At 41.5% G+C, this 18,125-nt stretch overlaps 1 protein-coding gene across 5 annotated transcripts in view; it reads right to left on the minus strand.

The window, feature by feature from the left end:
- The window catches only part of LOC122823100 (semaphorin-4B-like), a 73,975-nt gene that overhangs the window by 52,274 nt on the left and 3,576 nt on the right, over positions 1–18,125 (minus strand). The window contains exon 1 of one of the 5 annotated variants that reach the window (XM_044102382.1): positions 13,125–13,279. The exons of 2 other annotated variants lie outside the window; for them this stretch is intronic. The gene's annotated coding sequence lies outside the window, so the exon portion shown is untranslated. Of the gene's footprint in view, positions 1–2,734; positions 3,863–12,825; positions 12,850–13,124; positions 13,280–18,125 lie in introns of those variants that run through there. 2 more of the 5 variants (XM_044102412.1, XM_044102373.1) reach the window with 2 other exon arrangements.

The following is an 18,125-nucleotide window of genomic DNA, read 5'->3' on the forward strand; positions in this document are numbered from 1 at the left end:
ATCCAAATCCCTCTGGACACATCGTTTTTTAGGGTCTCTCTCCACGACTCTGACTCTTTACCACAACTTCCCCGCATGCTGACCATTCCTCTGCAGCTGTGGGCGGAGACTGGATGTTTGTTTAGAGTGCTTCAACATGTGGGTGGGGGTCCGCGTAATTACAAAAGAGAAGAAAAAAAAAAGGCCAGGGAGAACGAGTTGATCCTTGAATTACAAGAAGGAAAGAAAGAAAAAACAGACCCTCAAAATCTGTTTACGACAAGAAAGCCGGAGCCTATCAGAAGGAACGGCTCCAGCAGTCGTTTACAGTCTGAACCCAACGAGGCGTATCAGCCCAACGAAAACACAAGGCGGGCAGCACAATCAGCAGATTTAGCTCCAAAAGCTCAGGATTTAAAACAAAAAAGGAAAAAAAAAAAAAGTAAGGAGCTAATTTCATGAGGAGTCGTCTGCAGAGACCAGATCCAGAGCAAAGGTGATGCTTTATCCAGGGTCATGCTGAGTTATCTTTACAGACAACTGGAGTGATACTCGCTACACGTACGGACTCGTCAAACCAAAACAGGCCTACAGAGCAGAAGGTCAGGGTCCGACTGACATATCTGCAAAGTTTGGTATTAATATAGTTTCATAGGTTTCGCGACTTAAAGCCAGCATCATCATTGTGCTGCGGAGCTGAGAAAACATGCCATGCACATGTTGGTGGTTGGTATAAAATTATACAAATTTAATTTTGTGGTTGCCTGTGGACGTAACGTCGAATGTGGCTGCTGATGTAAATACTTGAAAGAAAAAGGAATAAAGCAAAAACACCAGCAATATGCACTCAGAGACCTATGCTTGTCAAACCAGAAAATAAATAAAGGAAATAAAATCAAAGTAGTGGCTGCAAACACTACAATGAATTTCTGCATAAAATGTGCAATATTAACTGGCTGCTGTACAAAAACACTTGCATTAGCCGCACTAAGCTACATAGCTTAGCATGACAACATATGCGAACTGTATTAAGAGTGAAAACAGCTAATTACAAATATCAATCTGACTTACACAACTTTGCAGCTGCTAATGACAAATTATTTTTTATTAAAAAGGCACATCCACTCAGAAATCATCTTTATGAACAATAAATACTTAAAATGTGCAACCACTCGTACGCTGCTAGAGATTTTAGCGTAGTAAAGTCCTTTGATGGGGATAAAGTGATGACATTTCTCAATGCTAAAGTTTTGTCAACATTCTGACTGCTTGTTATTTTGAGCAGAAGTAGATATAAATCCAAATATATAAAAAAGGTATTTGTCAGCAAACAATATTTCGTCTTTAGCGCCGCAATCATGCAATGGGTTAATACAAGTGTGATTTCAGTGGCTGAAACTCAAACAACACAGGCAGCGTCAAACCCATTTTACTGGGAACGAACTCCAAGACACAGTAAACGTCGGCTCAATCAAATTTTAATAATGTTTCCACCGTTAAAACAGCAAAAAGCACCAAAGGATCCAGTTTAAAATATGACAATATAGCCACACTGCTTGGAAGGAAATTCTGAAGGAATAAAAAGAGAAAAACACTAAGGAATGACTTTCAGAACCGCTTGTGCAGATAAACATTATGATGTCATTTATACATTTTAAAAAAAGGATCAAATATAAAACATCAGAACGTTTGGGAAATGTTTCACATTCGTTGCAAGTTGGCCAAAGAAAATGTCTATTTACAACTCCAAGTGGGAATATGTTTTTACAAAAAGATCATGTTGTACTTAAGACGACTAGAAACCAGTGATTTAGATCATAAATTCTCCAGTAAAGCAGATGCTGTTCCCTCCTACCGATTTCCACCAAGTGACAGCTGGTTTTGAGAAGTATGGACGCAGATACGGCAAAACTACTACATAATTATATTGAGTAACTTAACTCATCCGCTTCTTGTGACTGGAAGAAGTATTAACGTTTTTGTGAAGAGTCTTGACAGAGAACTGAAGGAGGAAGCCAAATATCTTCCAATCTCAAAAATAAATGATTGAATACCAGTGGGAACATGGAAAAAGCTGGTCAGCAATTAAAAGAATAAATAAATTGCAAATGTGACATTTTAAAAAAAAAAAAAAACAAAAAAAAAAAAACGATGCTGCTGAAGAAGAGAAAAGGTTGAGCAGAATCAATCCTGACCAGTGCTCTGACATGTGAATTATTATGGATCATGCAGCAATTCCCCCGGTGTTTTATTTATTTATTTTTTATTTTTTTTGTCTGGCAGCAGAGGAGACGTTTGTTGTTTTGTTCGGGGCTGGATGCAAACAGCAGCTGTTTCTCCAGAAGAAGAGCATAGGAGGACAAGTCCATCAGGCTCTCTAGCCTCCTAAACCATTAGCACAGCAGGGCTGATCATCTCAGTCTCACTGCTCCTTTCTTCTGACCTACCAGCTGTAATTTAGTCAGAAAGCAGCCAGACATGAATGGAAAACGGGGAACCCTGGCTTGAGGTGAGCAGGAAGGGGGGGAAAAATACAAAAGACTGGACAGCTTGTTAAAACTAATAATAATAAAACAAATGTAAATAATAGTTCATGTCCATAGGTGTATTTTTAATTATTATTTTTTGCTCGGACTTAGACATTTATAAAATAAATAATTCCTCCTTCTTAGACCATTTTTATTTAAGCACAGAAACCTGGCGTCTGTGCGGGTAATAAAACAGTAACCGAGCGGAGGCAGAGAGAGCTGCTTACCTTCCGCAGAGAACAACGCCCGGTCCCTGGGTAAAAGTGCCAAAAAAATTAATTAAAAGAAAGAAACGGACCCAAAGTCAAAGGCTAAATCCTCAGAATGCGCCCGGCGCTGACAGAGAAGCGGCGTACATCCTCCCAGCGTGTGAAAGCAAATCTCCTACGCTACAAACTGAACGATGCTCCCTTTTCATGCCTCCAAACTTTAGCTCCTCCCTCAGCACACGCTGCCTGCGTCCGACACAGAGTCCAGCAGGGCTGCTGCTCATCACGCAAACGACGACGGAGAACCAATGGACACCTAAACAAACGACGAAGAACTACTAATGGACACCTAAACAAACGACGAAGAAGAACTAATAGACACCTAAACAAACGACGAAGAAGAACTAATGGACACCTAAACAAACGAAGAAGAACTAATGGACACCTAAACAAACGACGAAGAAGAACTAATGGACACCTAAACAAACACAGAAAGCCCAACCGACAATTAAAGGGATAGTACGCCTCACTGGGTTGAATGCAGGATTCCCCCCCCCTCCTCCAAAAATAAACAAATAAGTAAGAATGTTATTTTCGAAAAGGTACATAGAAAACATCACAGTTTGTGTAAGGGAATCCGAAGAAATTGTGTTAGTCTTTAATATCTCAATTAAGATACAGAAAGCACACTATAAAGATGAACTCTGAATATTACTCTTTAGAATCACCTAGACGTTAATTAGACATTAATTTATAAATGTGATGTTCAATGATGATTCGATTATGTATTTTTCCAATCAACAGATTTTGATTACAATCCAAGTGAAAACTTCAGTACAGTTAACTCATTTGTCATGCGTAGCTGATATTTTAGATACACTTATCACTTTATTAGATACACTATTGATTGCTTCCATAATCAGGCAACATTTAGGCATTAGTGGTACTCCACTTGTAATCCGAACTTGGAAATTATGACTTTCCAGTAGGAAAAATTCTCTGGAATGCCTAACTTGAACTTCCCACTCGAAAAGTGGGAGAAACTCTGACCACTCCCATTTAAGATGCTTAAGGGCGACTTCGCGTTTCAAAATGGCTGCTCTTCGCCTCTTCTTTTACAGCAGTAGGCTATAATGGAAACATACAAATGTTCCACATGCTATTTAATTTTATTGAAAAGAAAACAGAAGCACATTTGGTTGTGTCAAGATTGCATAATAAGTATGTTACTAAATGCAGTAAGACTGTGACATAGTTTAAACAAACCACAGATTTTGTGAAACAATGTTGAACAGTCTGGTGTTGAATTTTATGTATCAGTCAAAGACAGACCAAGATGTCACTTCATTGTGTCAACTGTACTTATTTCAGAAAAACGCGCCGTACGCAATGTATTTTTCGTAGCAGGAAGCAACAAAACACAGAGAAGAAGCTGTGATTTTTTTGTTTTTTCACTCCAGACTCAAACTCCTCTTTCTCTGTCGCCGTTGATATCAGTTATCCTCTTTGTTCCCGGGGCTTCCTTGCAGGCTTCCAACAATGACTGACAGCTGAGCGTGTCCACTACAAAGAGAATTAGGGAGGATTATGTACAAAGGCAACGACCTGGACTGAGACATTCATGTAATCTCTGTTTGGCTTGTTGGAGGAATAAAGAGAACTGTGAAAGTTAAGTTGTCTTAGTTTCCCTTTAATAACCGAATGCAACAGCAAGTCCTGGCCTCTCTGCTTTTTCTGCTTTTCGTAGAAAACCCAGAAGAGGGGGCAAATAAAGGCTCATGTGTAACACAAAAGACCTGCAAGGGAGATAGTCTTATAATTAATCTCCAGCTTTGTGCTTGCAGCGACTTTAAGCAACATGGGAATTTGTCAGATGTCTTGAGAAATGTGATGACAACAACTAAAAGCAGGCGCAGAATCCTCCGGGCTGCATCCTAATGGCTCGTCTTGACGGAGGAGTGAAGGCTCGTTCTGAAAATGTTGTCGCTCTGCTGGGTTTTTGTGTGGCAGTTTTCCTGATAGAGTAGGTAGAGATAGATGTCTGTACTCAAAGCCTGCTTCCAGTAAAGACATATTGTACAGACTGAACAGGAAAGGGGTTAGCCTAACGACAACACTTGCTGGTTTCTGTCCCACACCTGCTTTGATTTTCCCTTTTAAAAAGTCTCTTCTCATTTTTCTCCCAGCACTGACTCAAAGTTCCTCTTCCTTATCTGTGGGGACGCCTGGTAATCCTTCAAGTACAAACAGGGACTTACTTCTGAGATTGGAATCCTCCGAAATGTCTGTGCATCTTATAGTGACAGACCAACACAAACGAAAACAAAACTAAAACGTGGAAAGAAAAGGATCCGATTGCAAACATCGGTTAGCCTCCTGGTCAGCACGGTTCAGTCAAAGTCCAGATCTAAAACCTATTGAGACTTAAAATCTGATTTTCACAGAGGGTCCTCTTCATGTCTCACAGAGTTTGAACTATTTTGCCATGAAGAATGGGGGAATCAGTTGTTTTTACTAAGCATTTACTCAAAAAAATCTGTGTAATATTGTTCTTCAATTTCACAACTGTGTGCTATTGTGTGTTTGCTTTGTACATAAATCGTATAGTTTGTGGTTACAATCTAACAAATGAGAAAATCACATTTTCTGTCAGCTGCAGACTCTGCAACTCCAGTAGATTGTACCTAAACATTTGATTGGATATGTGTAGTATGTTCCCAAGAAGTCTATCTGAGTTTATTTGGAGCGCACTATATTATTTTGTTAATATTGAACACGTCTCCCTCGATCTGATGCTGATCTCCACTAATGTCTTACTGTCATCATCCGTTAACTAAGACGCCATCCAATGCCCATGCATATCCGGGTCAAGGCTCCCTGCGGAGCTTTTGTTGAGGTTAAGTACCAGACAAACAGCAGATTTGGAAATCTGTTGTGTGGAGAGGATTTAGTCGCCCAACAAAAAAACATAACGAAACAAAGAAAGTTGTTTTGAAACCTAAAAATCCAACTTTGGCCACCACAGAAGGTACTGTAGCTGCCTCATAGCGTTTCATCCAGCTAGCCAGCTCTGTAGCTGACATGTAGCTGGAGACCACCGGTGATCCTGAACAAAAACAAGGGTCCTTTTACGCTGCCATGTTGGCCACAGTTATTTTCACACGCTGTTTTCAGAATGTGACCCGTTCTTCTGCGATTGTTCAGGGGATCCTTTCTACGGATTCTGATCTTTGAGTATTTCAATAGATTTTCAGCTCTATAGGTGACGTGATTGACTGGGCCTTTCAAGCAGCTTTACATTCTTTCTCTCAAACCAATTAAGATTTTTCTTGCCAGTGTGTTAGGAACTACTGTCTTGTTTGGAAATCCACACGTTTCATCTTCAAATTCTTACCAAGAATAATCCCAGTACATTTCTTCCTTCCTATGGTACTGGTATGAAGTCTACCAGTACAACATCTGATAAGACAGCCCAAATCATTACATCCCAACCTGCACACTTAGCGAGCTTGTGGCACAATGAGCCTGGGCTTGTAAAAAAAAACCCAAAAAAAACATTGCACTAAACATTAAAGAAAATCCAACATGCTAACATGCTTGTTCGTCAGTAGTGGAGTCTTGTCTAGTTAGCACACTGAGACGCCATTGCTGTAAAGTGCATTATTTGTTTGCAAAGCAGAGAAATCAGCTCTTAGATCACGTGAACGCCTCCTTTTTAGGCCTTTATTTAATATAAAAACCAACTGAAGCTGATTTTCACATTGCAGCAGAAATGGTAAAGTTCAGATAGTTTCTTGGCTTTTTGCTCAACAATCTCTTCATGTGGTCAGAAGAGACACAAACTGAATTTCCTGTTCTGTTCCCTTTATTTACCAGGAACTTAATTTGCAGACCAGTTCACTTAGATTTCATGAAATGTATGGATTACTTGCTATAGTGTACATTTTATGGTAATGACCAAGGAGCATTTAGGCGTTGTTTAGGTGTATCTCTGTCAAAGAAATACTCTGTGGGGGTGTGGGGGGGGGCATATAAAATATGAATCAAATTAACTCCTATTTTCCCCAAGTGCAACACAAATCCAGACTATAGAAACACCTTGAGTAGGCTGAAATTACAGGCTCCAGATCCTCTGTTATCCCGCTAAACGTGAGTCTCTTTCTTACTTACTTTCCTTCTCTCTTTTCTTTTCTTTCTCTCTTTCTCTCTCTCTCTCTCTCTCTCTCTCTCTCTCTCTCAGTTAAATGATCTAACACTGTGTAACAGCCAGTGCCTGTTAGGTTGTTGGTACAAGCTAGCACAGCCTGCTGCTCACAGAGACAGTAAAAATCACTCAGCTGCGGCAGATGGCAGCTCATGTCCATATCAAAGACACGAGAAGTGGCTTCCCCTGTTTTTATTTTGCTCTCCCATCCCTCCCTGCTGCCTCGTCGTGGCTACCTTTCTTCCTCTGCCACACACACACACGCACACGCACACAAGTCAGAGGACGGCCTGTCTTTACAGCGACATGAAAGACAATTTAAAAAAACGGATGCAAATCGTGTCATCCAGTCTAATTGGCGCTAACTTTTATGTTACACTATCCCGGAGTGTTTTTCTTCAAGGTCCTTGGTTCCTGTAACTAATCATCCCCACTACTTCACACAGAAAGCGGTCTCAGTGGAAGACTTCAGAGCAAATAAAGCGTCCTCGTTTTACTGGTGTGGCAGCACAGGGGGTTAGATTTGATGATAGAACCAACTGTTTGTTCTTTTAGCTTGTAGGAAAGGTCCAAAACTGAAAGAAAAACTCGCGATTATCTGAGGAATCAATTATTCTAACAATTAATCGATTAATCGGATTGGGGAAAAAATTGGCTTTTTTAACGTTAGAAACCCATTAAAATATGCCAACATACAATTAATTAAATTCCATTTCTTAATAAGAAAATAAACAACTTATTACCTAAAATGCAATAACACAGCATAACAGAGCAGGTGAAGGTGTGCGTGTGTGTGTGTGTGTGTGTGCGTGTGTGTGTGTGTGTCTGTACAGTTTTGGCTTAACTGCTGCTCTGACGATGTTGGTTTGTTTCAGCTAATTGCTTTTTTTTTTTGATTCTGTCTACTTGAGTCAGCGATCAATTTATTGCTGAATTAGTTGACTATTATTTCAACAATCGATTTGTCACGATCAATCCGATTAATTGCGTCAGTCTTAAAATAAAAACCACCCAGCAACAATGTGGGGAAGATAAGAATCAGAAAACAAAAAACAAGCAGGTGTCTGTAGATTATCCAGCTTCTCCTCCTGAGGTCGGTAATCAGTAAAACGAGCACGAGGAGACGCTCTGACATGCAGCAGGACGGACTTCTGCACACCTCTCCGTCTCCCCTAATGAGTGAAAGACACTCTGCTCTGGGGGAAGGGCTGAGATGTGGCGATGATGTGAACTCTGCGAGCGGTTATGAGATTCATGCAGCTAAATTTGGTTACGTTTCCCCCCCCTGAGTTTGGCGGTGACGTCTGATGGCCCGCGCCGCTCAAATGAAGACGTTCGTCAGTGTGTCTGCACAGCCGATGTTCGCCCGCGTACTTCTTTTTTTTTTTTTGAAGATGGGAGGCTGTGGGCTACCCAGCAGGAGGGCATAGGTGAAGGTCCTACACAGCTGCAGAGCAGGAGGAGGGGGAGGAGAGCGTTGAGGAAACGCCTCAGGCGGCGAGGAGGAAATAATGAATTTAGCCCTTTACAGTGCAAATAAACTCAGTTAATCCCCATATTGAGCACTGCAGAGCATCAAAAGAAAGAGTGCATCAGATTGAATGCATTCTATGAATGCATCCTTGCCATTGAATTTCTTGCAAAGCTGTTGCAGTTCTTTGCACCGGTCCTGAAAATCAGAGCCTGTTGGGTTCCACTTGAAGGTCAGTTTGTGGATCAGAAGCAGAATGGCGGTTATTCTTAGTTCCTCGCCTCTTCCATGCATTCAGATCCCTGCCTCTGCTCCCAAAACACAGAGTTATTAATGTGCCGTCAGAGAATGGATTCCTGAAGCTCACATACAGTTACAATAAATGAATAAATGATTCAACAATATGACGTATAAATAGCGATTCAGAGCTTTTTTCTCTCGGACACAGCTTTTGTTTGTACAGACATGATGCTGACATGGTGCACTAAACATTTTCAGCTGGGCTAAAGAAACAAAAAGACAGCTGGTGAGCTATAATCTGACTTTTTTATAGGTGCTCTAGTTGGGTTTAGTTGTTTTTAACTCTACAAAAAAAGCCTGCTTGTCATAATCTGGATTTGAGCATATTTACATTCTTTTATTAATAAATGTCTATGAAACTTTGTGCAGATTTTGAGAGTATTATGAAAAAAAATCTACTTTTTAAAGTTTTACATGATGTTTTAATGTTATTCCCTCATCAAAACACACCTGGAGTGCTGCTTTGATTCTGTCATGCATGTTTGAGAAATCCTGTAATCTCCATGGCAACCTTTCAGCTATACAAAACACCTGAGTGGACGTAGCTCCGCCTTCAAGACGCAGCTCCTCCTATGAGCTGCCGTTTCCAAGCTTCCGCCTCACAGAGCAGCACTCCACCACATCTCCCCCACTCAGCTCCTTCAGACTAGCCAGCAGAAATTAGCAAACACCTGGTGGAAGTGTAGCATCTGATGAGCTCATTATAGGAGCCACCTCTCAGTGAAACGCTGGTAAAAACATTGTTAAAGGGGAAACAGAGGAGCCATGTTGTGATGACGTCCTGAAGGCGGAGTTTCAGAAAGAGCAGCCATTTTTAAAGGGACAGCGGCCCAATTTCAAGGTGTTAAATTAGGAAGTAAAATTTCTTTTAAGTTATATTTGATTTTTATAACAACTTAAGGTGATATATTTTCATGCTTATGTTATAAAATTGCTCTAATTGTCCCCCATTAAAATAGTTTATTAAAGGTTGTTTTGCAATTTATGGTCCCAAAACAGAAACTGAAATTGGGTAAAATAGGTATCGGCTTCACAAAATCTGCGATCAGCTCATCCAAAGTTGAATGTGATGTAATAAAAAAATAAATAAACGAACCCAGAGCACTTGAATCCTCGAGATTTTTGTTCTTCTTTTGACAGCAGTTTATGAAAACAAAGATTAATGAGATTTGCGAGAACAGCATCAGAGAAAAAGGACTTTTTATAGAACGCCACTTGGGAATGGAAGTGCCACACAAACGCAGAGGCCTTGCAATCTCTGCACGTTTTCTGTCTTGGAGACGTTCTGGTGAGGGTCAAAGCCGAGGTCAGGTGGAAGGAAGCGATTAAATCTTTAGATAAAATGAGGAGAAATAAACAGCTGATATGGAAGAAGAGTCCGCACAGACTGGAAGGAACACGCTGATGGGTCCTGATTTGAAATATAATCTGTCTTTTCCACTTGTAAATCTGTCGAGACTTCGCAGCGAGTCTGTTCACGTTCATTTAAAAAAACAAAACCCCAAAAAAAACATGGCTCTCACATCACTTCAGGGCAGACCCAGCCATTTCATTTACCAAAAAATGGGTACCGAACGCAGCCCTGCAGATATGAGACTCAGATTTTATGTAAAAACAAGTAAACCAACAGAAAATGAGTTTAATACGAGATTCTGGAGTCACTTTTAAAGGTTTATGGGGCAGAAACGTGACACTGCTGTCTGTTGTCAGATGTAATGAGGTTGAAACAGCAAGAAATCAATAAACTATCTTAGTACGATCCCCTCGCTAACCCACTAAACGCCCAAATACAGCCCAAACAGCCAACTGGAGCTGAAGATGCAGCTCCTTTTCCTCACTGCCTGTTGCTTTATTAGCTTTTTTTTTTGTTGAGGTCACAATCATAATTACTCTCCACTTACCCCTACAGAGTCCATGTCAGAGTTAAACAGCCTCCAGGAAGAGACTTTTCGTGTGCTAATCATTGACTTGGAAAAAATAAACAAATAAAAAAATCAACACACACATTTGCTCTCAGTTTCATGAGGGCCCTTTTCCAAATCAGGCCTGCTGAGTCTGGAGACCTCTAATGAAGAGGAGCGGGGCAGGAGGGGGTCGGACGGTCATAACAGCTGTCCCAATAAATAACGCGTTTGTTGAAAGGCAAAGCAGAGCTGATTGGTTTATTGAGTAATGAAAGGAATGGCACGCAGACGATGGAGACGTGTTTGCTTTTGTGCTGCCTGCAGCCAATGAGTCGGTGGCGTCTCGTGAATTCGCACTGCTGCCGTTCACGCCTTTATTTATTTGTTGTTTCAGCAATTGCACACTTAGAACGTGTGGTGTGCATTCATATTCAGGACCTGAACTGTGATCCCTCTGAATAACGTGAGGTGAAATGATGTTTCCACTTCATATTGTGCTGCGGGGATAGATTTAAAGGCAAGTGCAGTGACCTAAACACAGCACAATCCTGAAGGAAACACCGTTTTGTTTCAAGGCCGCGCAAAGCGTTCGTTCCAACAGGACGATCTACGATGTAGACGTGAAGACAGGAAGTCAACCCTGGTCCTCGGCGATCCCTGTCCTGGATGTTTTTGTGTGTTTTCCCGCTGCTCGACACCCGACAGAGCTTCGAACGAGGCGTGATGGACACATCCGAAACCAGGACCAGCCGGGCTTGGATCAAAGCGTATTCATGTGTTATAACAGTCCGATCAAAATCCAGAATCAAGCAATTGAGAAGCCGGGTCGAGACTTACACTTGCAAAACAAATCCCACAAATTTCACATGTGAAAACCGTGTGATTGCACGTGGATTTGAAACGTTTATTGGTAGGAAAAAAAAAAAAAAAGCAAAGGAAAAACATGTGCGTCGCATATACCTCCACATGTCTGCACATGTAATCACACGTTGGATGGAAAATGGAAGACATGAACAAAATACCTGGTAATGTGTGAGAAATGGGAGCCACGTTCGCAAATGTGAATTTCATGGGATTTTTTTTTTACGTTGCTGTTTCACAGAAGCTCTCCGTCAAATCTGATTATTTTGCAAACGAAGTAATCAGCAAGTTTAGTCTCTAGACGTGAATCCGTGGCTGCAGAGAACTACAGAACATTGTTAGGTAGACAAACACTTCGGTTGGCACAAATGAATGAACTGTTAGAGTAAACATTGGACCGCTCATAATCTTCAAAATCTATTGATTTAACGACTTGATATAACCCAACTATATTAAAATACCTTTCTAGATATGGGTCTGTGAATTTTCTATGAGTTTGCAACTGTAAATAAAATAGCATAAAAAAATATCCCCCAAGCACTTGAAGCCCTGAGCTGAATGTCCCTGAAAGCCCTTTTTAAAGTCTGTCCCAGTTCAGAAGAACTGAGAGCAAATTCAAGTCACACTTTTCAAACTTTAAATAGTAAAAAAAAAAGAAGTATGAAAACAAGTTTGCGTTTGTAACATGAATCCATGCAATCAGCTTTAAGGGATAAATAATCTTGCAAAGCACTTCTAAGTAGATGTTGTTTTTTTAATCTAACTCGGTGCATCGAAGAAAATGGAAACGCATTACAATGAAATCATTAAGGGAGCAAGTGAAGCAGCGCAGAGCCGCCGTTTTAAAATATTAACATTTCATCGCACAAATGTTTCAAATTGGTCAGAATGAGCAGAGAGAGGTAGAAAGAGAGAGAGAAATGGACCAGTGATTTCCTTTCGCCCACTTCCATTATCATTAATGTGTCATTCAGCAGTGAAAAGCCGAGGCGATAATAGAATTACTTTTCCTATTATGCTCAGTGTCACCGAGTCCCACAGTAAAGGAGCGGAGCGCACATAATAAGAAAAAAAAAAAAGAGAGAGAGAGAGAGAGAGAGAGAGAGAGAGAGAGAGAACCGCGCGAGAGAGCAAATGTCACCGGTTCACACCACATGTACACACCCTGTTTCTTCAGGCGACATAACGGGACTGACAGGAATTTATCCGAGCCGGTCCAAAAAACACACTGCAGCACGCAACTTAACGCCGCCGCAGCTCTTTTCCTTTCCTCCTTGCCTCTACAGGAAGGTGACTGACACCTCGCTCAACACCCTGGAGGACACGGCAGCTTCCCATTTCAGCCGGAACGTGAAAAGCAGTTTCTCACCTCACGCACGTGCACCCCGGCGTTCCTTTTCTGCTCGGATACATCCGCGAAGCCGTGCAACCCCGAGCAACGCATTGCCACGGCACAGAGCGCCCAGATGACCGGTATCTGTAGTAACTGATCGGCTCCCCCCCCCCGCCCCCACCAACCTCCCTCCACCTCACGCCACTTCGTAACTCCCCGGCTGCAGCAGCCGCGGCGAAAAATCAGCATCTTCTCATCGTTTTTCTTTTTCTTTCTGTCTTTTACTGAGAGCCACAATCACCAGCTTATCTGAAAGGGAGGAAGGATGCACTCACCGTGTGGGATTTTTTTTCTTCTTTTTCTTCTGCGAGAGCCAGGTGGAGACTTGAGCAGAGGCTGCAGTGGCGGAGGAATCCCCCGTTTGCTAGTGTATGTGTAAATGTGTGTGTGTGCGTGTGTGTGTGTGTGTGTGTGTGTGCGTGTTCGTGCGCGTGCAAAGGAGTCAGAGCTGATCCAGCAGATGCAGACGAAAGCAACCAATCGAAAGAAGGGGGAGGAAGGAGAGGAGAGGAGTGTGTGAGAGATGGAGGGAGAGGATGGGGGTGTGTGTGCTAGCATTACATCATGGACCTGGGAATGGCAGGTTTTGCAGAGGGTGAGCTATGGGTGGGGGAAGGTGAGTGTGAGTGTGTGTGTCCCTATGCAGCAGACCACCGGATGAATTCAGATCCGCACACCGAATATTGCAAAAAAAAAAAAAAACAAAAAAAAAAAAAACATGTTGTGTTGTGCTCCTAAATCATAAGGTCTCTCTATGAAGAAGTTCTCATACATCTTTCAAGTGCAAAGATGATAGAAGACGCACTCAAAACATCACAAGCCCAACCATTTTCATCCCATTACACACACTCTGAGCCGGGCTAATGGCTCCCCTGTCACTTTGAAAACTCAGTGATGGACAGTCTGTTATGACATTTCAGGTGAGTTATCCCAAACACTTTCTGCTGGCTTTTCAGAAAAAAACAAAAACTGAAGACGCAGTACCTGCACTTATGGTTAAATTTAAAAAAAAAAAAAACCTGTTGTATGCTGCCCCACATCCCTCAGGACGAGCAAGGAGGGAGAGGGAAGGAGTTTGGAGGAAAACAATGACAGCTCAGGGTCATATCCTCACATCACTGGTCTGTGTGTGCCAACCCGGTCGAGAGGAAACGAGGCAGCAGGAAAAATGATGTTGCGAGTACAAGGATGAAGGAGACTCCTTTGTAACCTCTCTCGGTTACATTTCAGAAGTTAAGCTGGTCTCCAGCTCTTCAGCGTGTTTGTTTCTGTCGCTAACCTCCCCGTATCTAAGTGTGTGGGTGTCGGATCGGCCGACGACGGGGTCTACCTGGCCAGAAGGCAGACTGGTGAATTCTAACTAGTTGGACGCTAAACCTTGTGTTTTATTTTGCAGCGTCGCAGTATGTCCGAGCAAATGTCAAAATTCACGTAAGAACAACATCTTAACATGACAATAAAAGCTTCAGCTAGGACTTTAGTTAGGACACAACGCTCTATAGCTAAATCAAATTCAGACGCTCATTGGGTTGATCTGTGGACAAAAGATGTTCTCCCAAGTTGAACTGGAGTACAATGTGCAGCTAAGTCAAGATGCGGCCTGCCAATAGACTCCTGCTAAAGAAAACTGAGGGCGTTCAGTTAAGTCTTAGGATCCATTCACACCAGCCCTGGTTAGTCCGTTTTAGTTTAACTCTAGTTCGTTTGCCAAGAAAGTCTGATTTGTTTGGGGATGTGTGAATGCTCAACCAAACTCTGATGATACCCAAAAACATTTAACTCTGTCCTTTCAAACCCAGGTCTTGGTTTGGGTTGAACTGAACTCTGGCACGGTTTGAATACATGTATGGAAGCCACCCGAACCAGAGACCGCTCCTAATGTACAAAGCAGATTAAAGCAGAGGGCATTCTGGGTAAATACAACCAAAACAAACTCTCTAGTCCTGCAAGCATCGGACTAGATGCTAGTGCTACAATCTACTGCGTTTTTGTTTACATTTTGCAAAGAAGGAAGTTGGGCTCATGTCTTTTTCAGAGGTTTTGGTGTAGTTTCCTTCAGTTGTTCTTGGTGCAGTGCCCCTCCAGGTGAGGGGAGGAACAGGTTTTTCAGAGGGTTTGGTTCGTTTGACACAGTGCAGTGTGAAAGAGAACCACAGCAGCTGGAAATGTGACTAATGTTGCAATTTTGGTCCCAAATCGAACAAAAGTCCACCGGACTGTCGGGTGTGAAAACACCCTTCGTTAAAATGGGTAATGTGATCCAGTTACTGCCCTTTTAAATTTTCCAGTCTGACAGTTTTGCTTTTTTTTTTTCAGTTGGATGGATGCTACATATATTGATATCACCGAATCCTGGCACTTTAACATCATTATGTAGACTTTTCACTCTTTATTTACCATTTCCTATTTCACTAGTCAAAGATGAACCTTAAAGTCTTTGTCAAAGTGTTAATTCTACTCAGTGAAGCCTAAAATGCAGCATTTCCCCATTTTTTTAAACATATCTTGTTTTACTGAAACTGTGTTGCACCAATCATTGATTTAGCACTTTCTACTCTGTTTCCTTTCCTGAATTGTTGTGATCTGTCACTTGACAGAAACCACAATAAATCATTTTATATCGGCATATGAAATGTGATAATGATGAACGGTCCTGCTGAGTTGCATGATTTAGGAAAGGAAATGTTCTGATCCACTTCCTGTTCTGGTGCCTTAAGAATGAAAGTGACATCAAATTTGTTATTGCAACATTACAAATGAGAGATTAGAGGGGTCAGGGGAGAAGGAGGGGAATGATGCAATCAGAGTGCAAGTATCAGGATATCAGCCTGCTGCATCAGACGTACAGGACGTATCGGCACAGCAGTTTGCTTAGTGTTTTGGACCTTTGTGGGGCGTCTAGTGAAGCTAAGTGAAAACATATTGAGTCCTGAAGGTTGAAACACAAACCAGCAGGGCATTGCAAAAGATCTGATGGAAAACCAAGGACAGCGCCTTGAAACATTGAGGTCATATTAACTTTATTTCCACATTTTGTTATGCTACAACCAGATTTTGGTCCCAAATCGAACTGAGTTTACCAACAACAACCCCAGACTTCAACCGAGAGCATATTGGTGTGCTAAGATGTCTGAGTCAACCTCCAGGCGGTGATCTGAGAATCTGTGGCAAAACTTGAAGACTGGTTGACGTCCGCCATCGAATCGGTAGAAAAGAGATGGAGAAAAAGTCACTGTGTCTGCAAAGCTGTTGGAGTCAGACGCAGAATGACTCCAGACGTTTGTTCCACAAACTGTTGAATAATGAGGAGCAAAAACAATTTTACAACAAAAACAATAAAAAAAATCTGAACATATGGCTACCCACCAGACTGTTTTGGTCTATCACATAAAATCCTAATGAGGTACATGGAAGTTTGCGGACGTAGCGCCACAAAACGCTGAAGGATGTGAATACTCTCGCGTGTCGCCACAGCAAATAAAAACACAGTTTGACATTTAGAAGTACAGCGCTCATTGGCTCGTCCAAACAAAAGCAGAAAAAGAGAAAGCTGCAGGAAGCGCTTCGCCTGGGACAATGGTTGCAGAATAAAAGCAAAGCTGAAGTACTGGTTTTTACAAAAGGTGTAAAAATAGCTGCAGAACTAATGGCTTGAATCAGAAAATAAAAGTACTGCACGAGAACAAGCTCTTTCCCTTTGTACTAAATAATCTTCGTGAGATTTACCTTTACGTCTTCGATACAAAGACAAGTAGAAAGCCAGCAAAACATCTCCTGTGACTGTGTCTGTTTTGTTTTGGAGCAGTCTAACTTTCTCTCAGCCCATAAATCCATAATATTAGGTGCAGCTTTGAGACCAAGAATTTCCTCCATAAAAAAAAAAAAAGTAAAAGCATGTGTACAGTATACAGAAACAACTACAACAGCAGCCTGAAGCTGTTTCTGGTGCTTCGCTTGCCTTAACTCTGTCGGACCAGCACTGTTGTCACCGCCGTGCAAAAAACACAGCCGCGCTCCGACGGGAAGCGATCGCATCTAAAGTCAACATGGCGGCTGCGTTCCCAGGCGTTGGAAATTAAAGGCGTAATTAGGACTGCTGACATCTGACAGCCGAGCTGCAGGACGGAATATCAATATGGCAGCGTGGTATGTACTAATTAGAAAAAGTCCCCCTAGCTTTAATAAATGTTACAGATATGTTTGCGGCCTTGTGTTTTGTGTTTTTTTTTTCTAATTAAATCTATAATTATGGAAAATGTTTGTTGTGATTGTGGTTGAATCTGAAAGAGAAACATGATTTTGTCCTCGAAATGTAACGTACCGTGTTGTCTTGAGTTTCGTGTTCTCGCTCTTGTGTTGTTGTTGTTTGTTCTTTTAATTTACTTCCATTTATTTATTTTCAGTTGTACTTTTATTCATTTTATGTTTATTAGGTTATTATCCCGTGTCGGCTTGTGTTGTTATAATTGCTCTCCGTCAATCATCCGTCACATCCGTCATTTCCTCTGTTCATTTCAAGCCCGGCCCGTTTCCACTCCTCCCTGGTGCTGAAGCACTTGAGGTTCTGGTCATTCATTTTTCTTTTTTTTTTTTTACTTCATTCACTCAATAAATATGAGTAGCTCATGTAACAGCCAAAGAAATCATTTATGAAACGGAGCAGAAAGAAGCATCTTAGAATATCTTTATCCATACAGAGAGAATATTAGCTGTTCAACTCAGAAGAACATTAGAAATATTTCAGATACACAACCAAGTATCAGATTCTTCAATGCCATAATCGTGTCATCATAATCATTTTCACATTTCCTTTAAATGGAGAACAAGGGTTAGATTGTCTTATTATTTCCATAAACCAACTCATTTAACTGAAAAGCTTCGTTCTGTCGTCGCAGGTCAGAATCTCCTTTATTTTTTAATCTCACTTCCTATTAAGGTATATTTGCTTTCTCTGCTTTTATCAATCTGTTTTGAACATTGTTTGGTAAATCCTTGCTGGATTCTCTGTTGTTCCTTCCAAGTTATTCAAGGCTGGATCTGCTGTTCATTCTCGGTGAAAAACCTCTTGCTCAGATTGGCTTTTTGAAGTTTTCTGACAGACTGGCCTGGATTGAGGTCTGAACTTTGACTGGGACTTTAAATATGCTTTGATCAGGGCCTCTTTTGTCATGTCAAATCCAAATTATGTATCTTAGTTGTTGCATTTTTGTACAACTTTGTGTCGGTTTAGAACACATGTTGTCAAACTAAAGGCCCGGGGGCCAAATCTGGCCCAC

Source organism: Gambusia affinis, linkage group LG02 (genome assembly GCF_019740435.1).
Source record: "Gambusia affinis linkage group LG02, SWU_Gaff_1.0, whole genome shotgun sequence".
NCBI classification, from domain to species: domain Eukaryota; kingdom Metazoa; phylum Chordata; class Actinopteri; order Cyprinodontiformes; family Poeciliidae; genus Gambusia; species Gambusia affinis.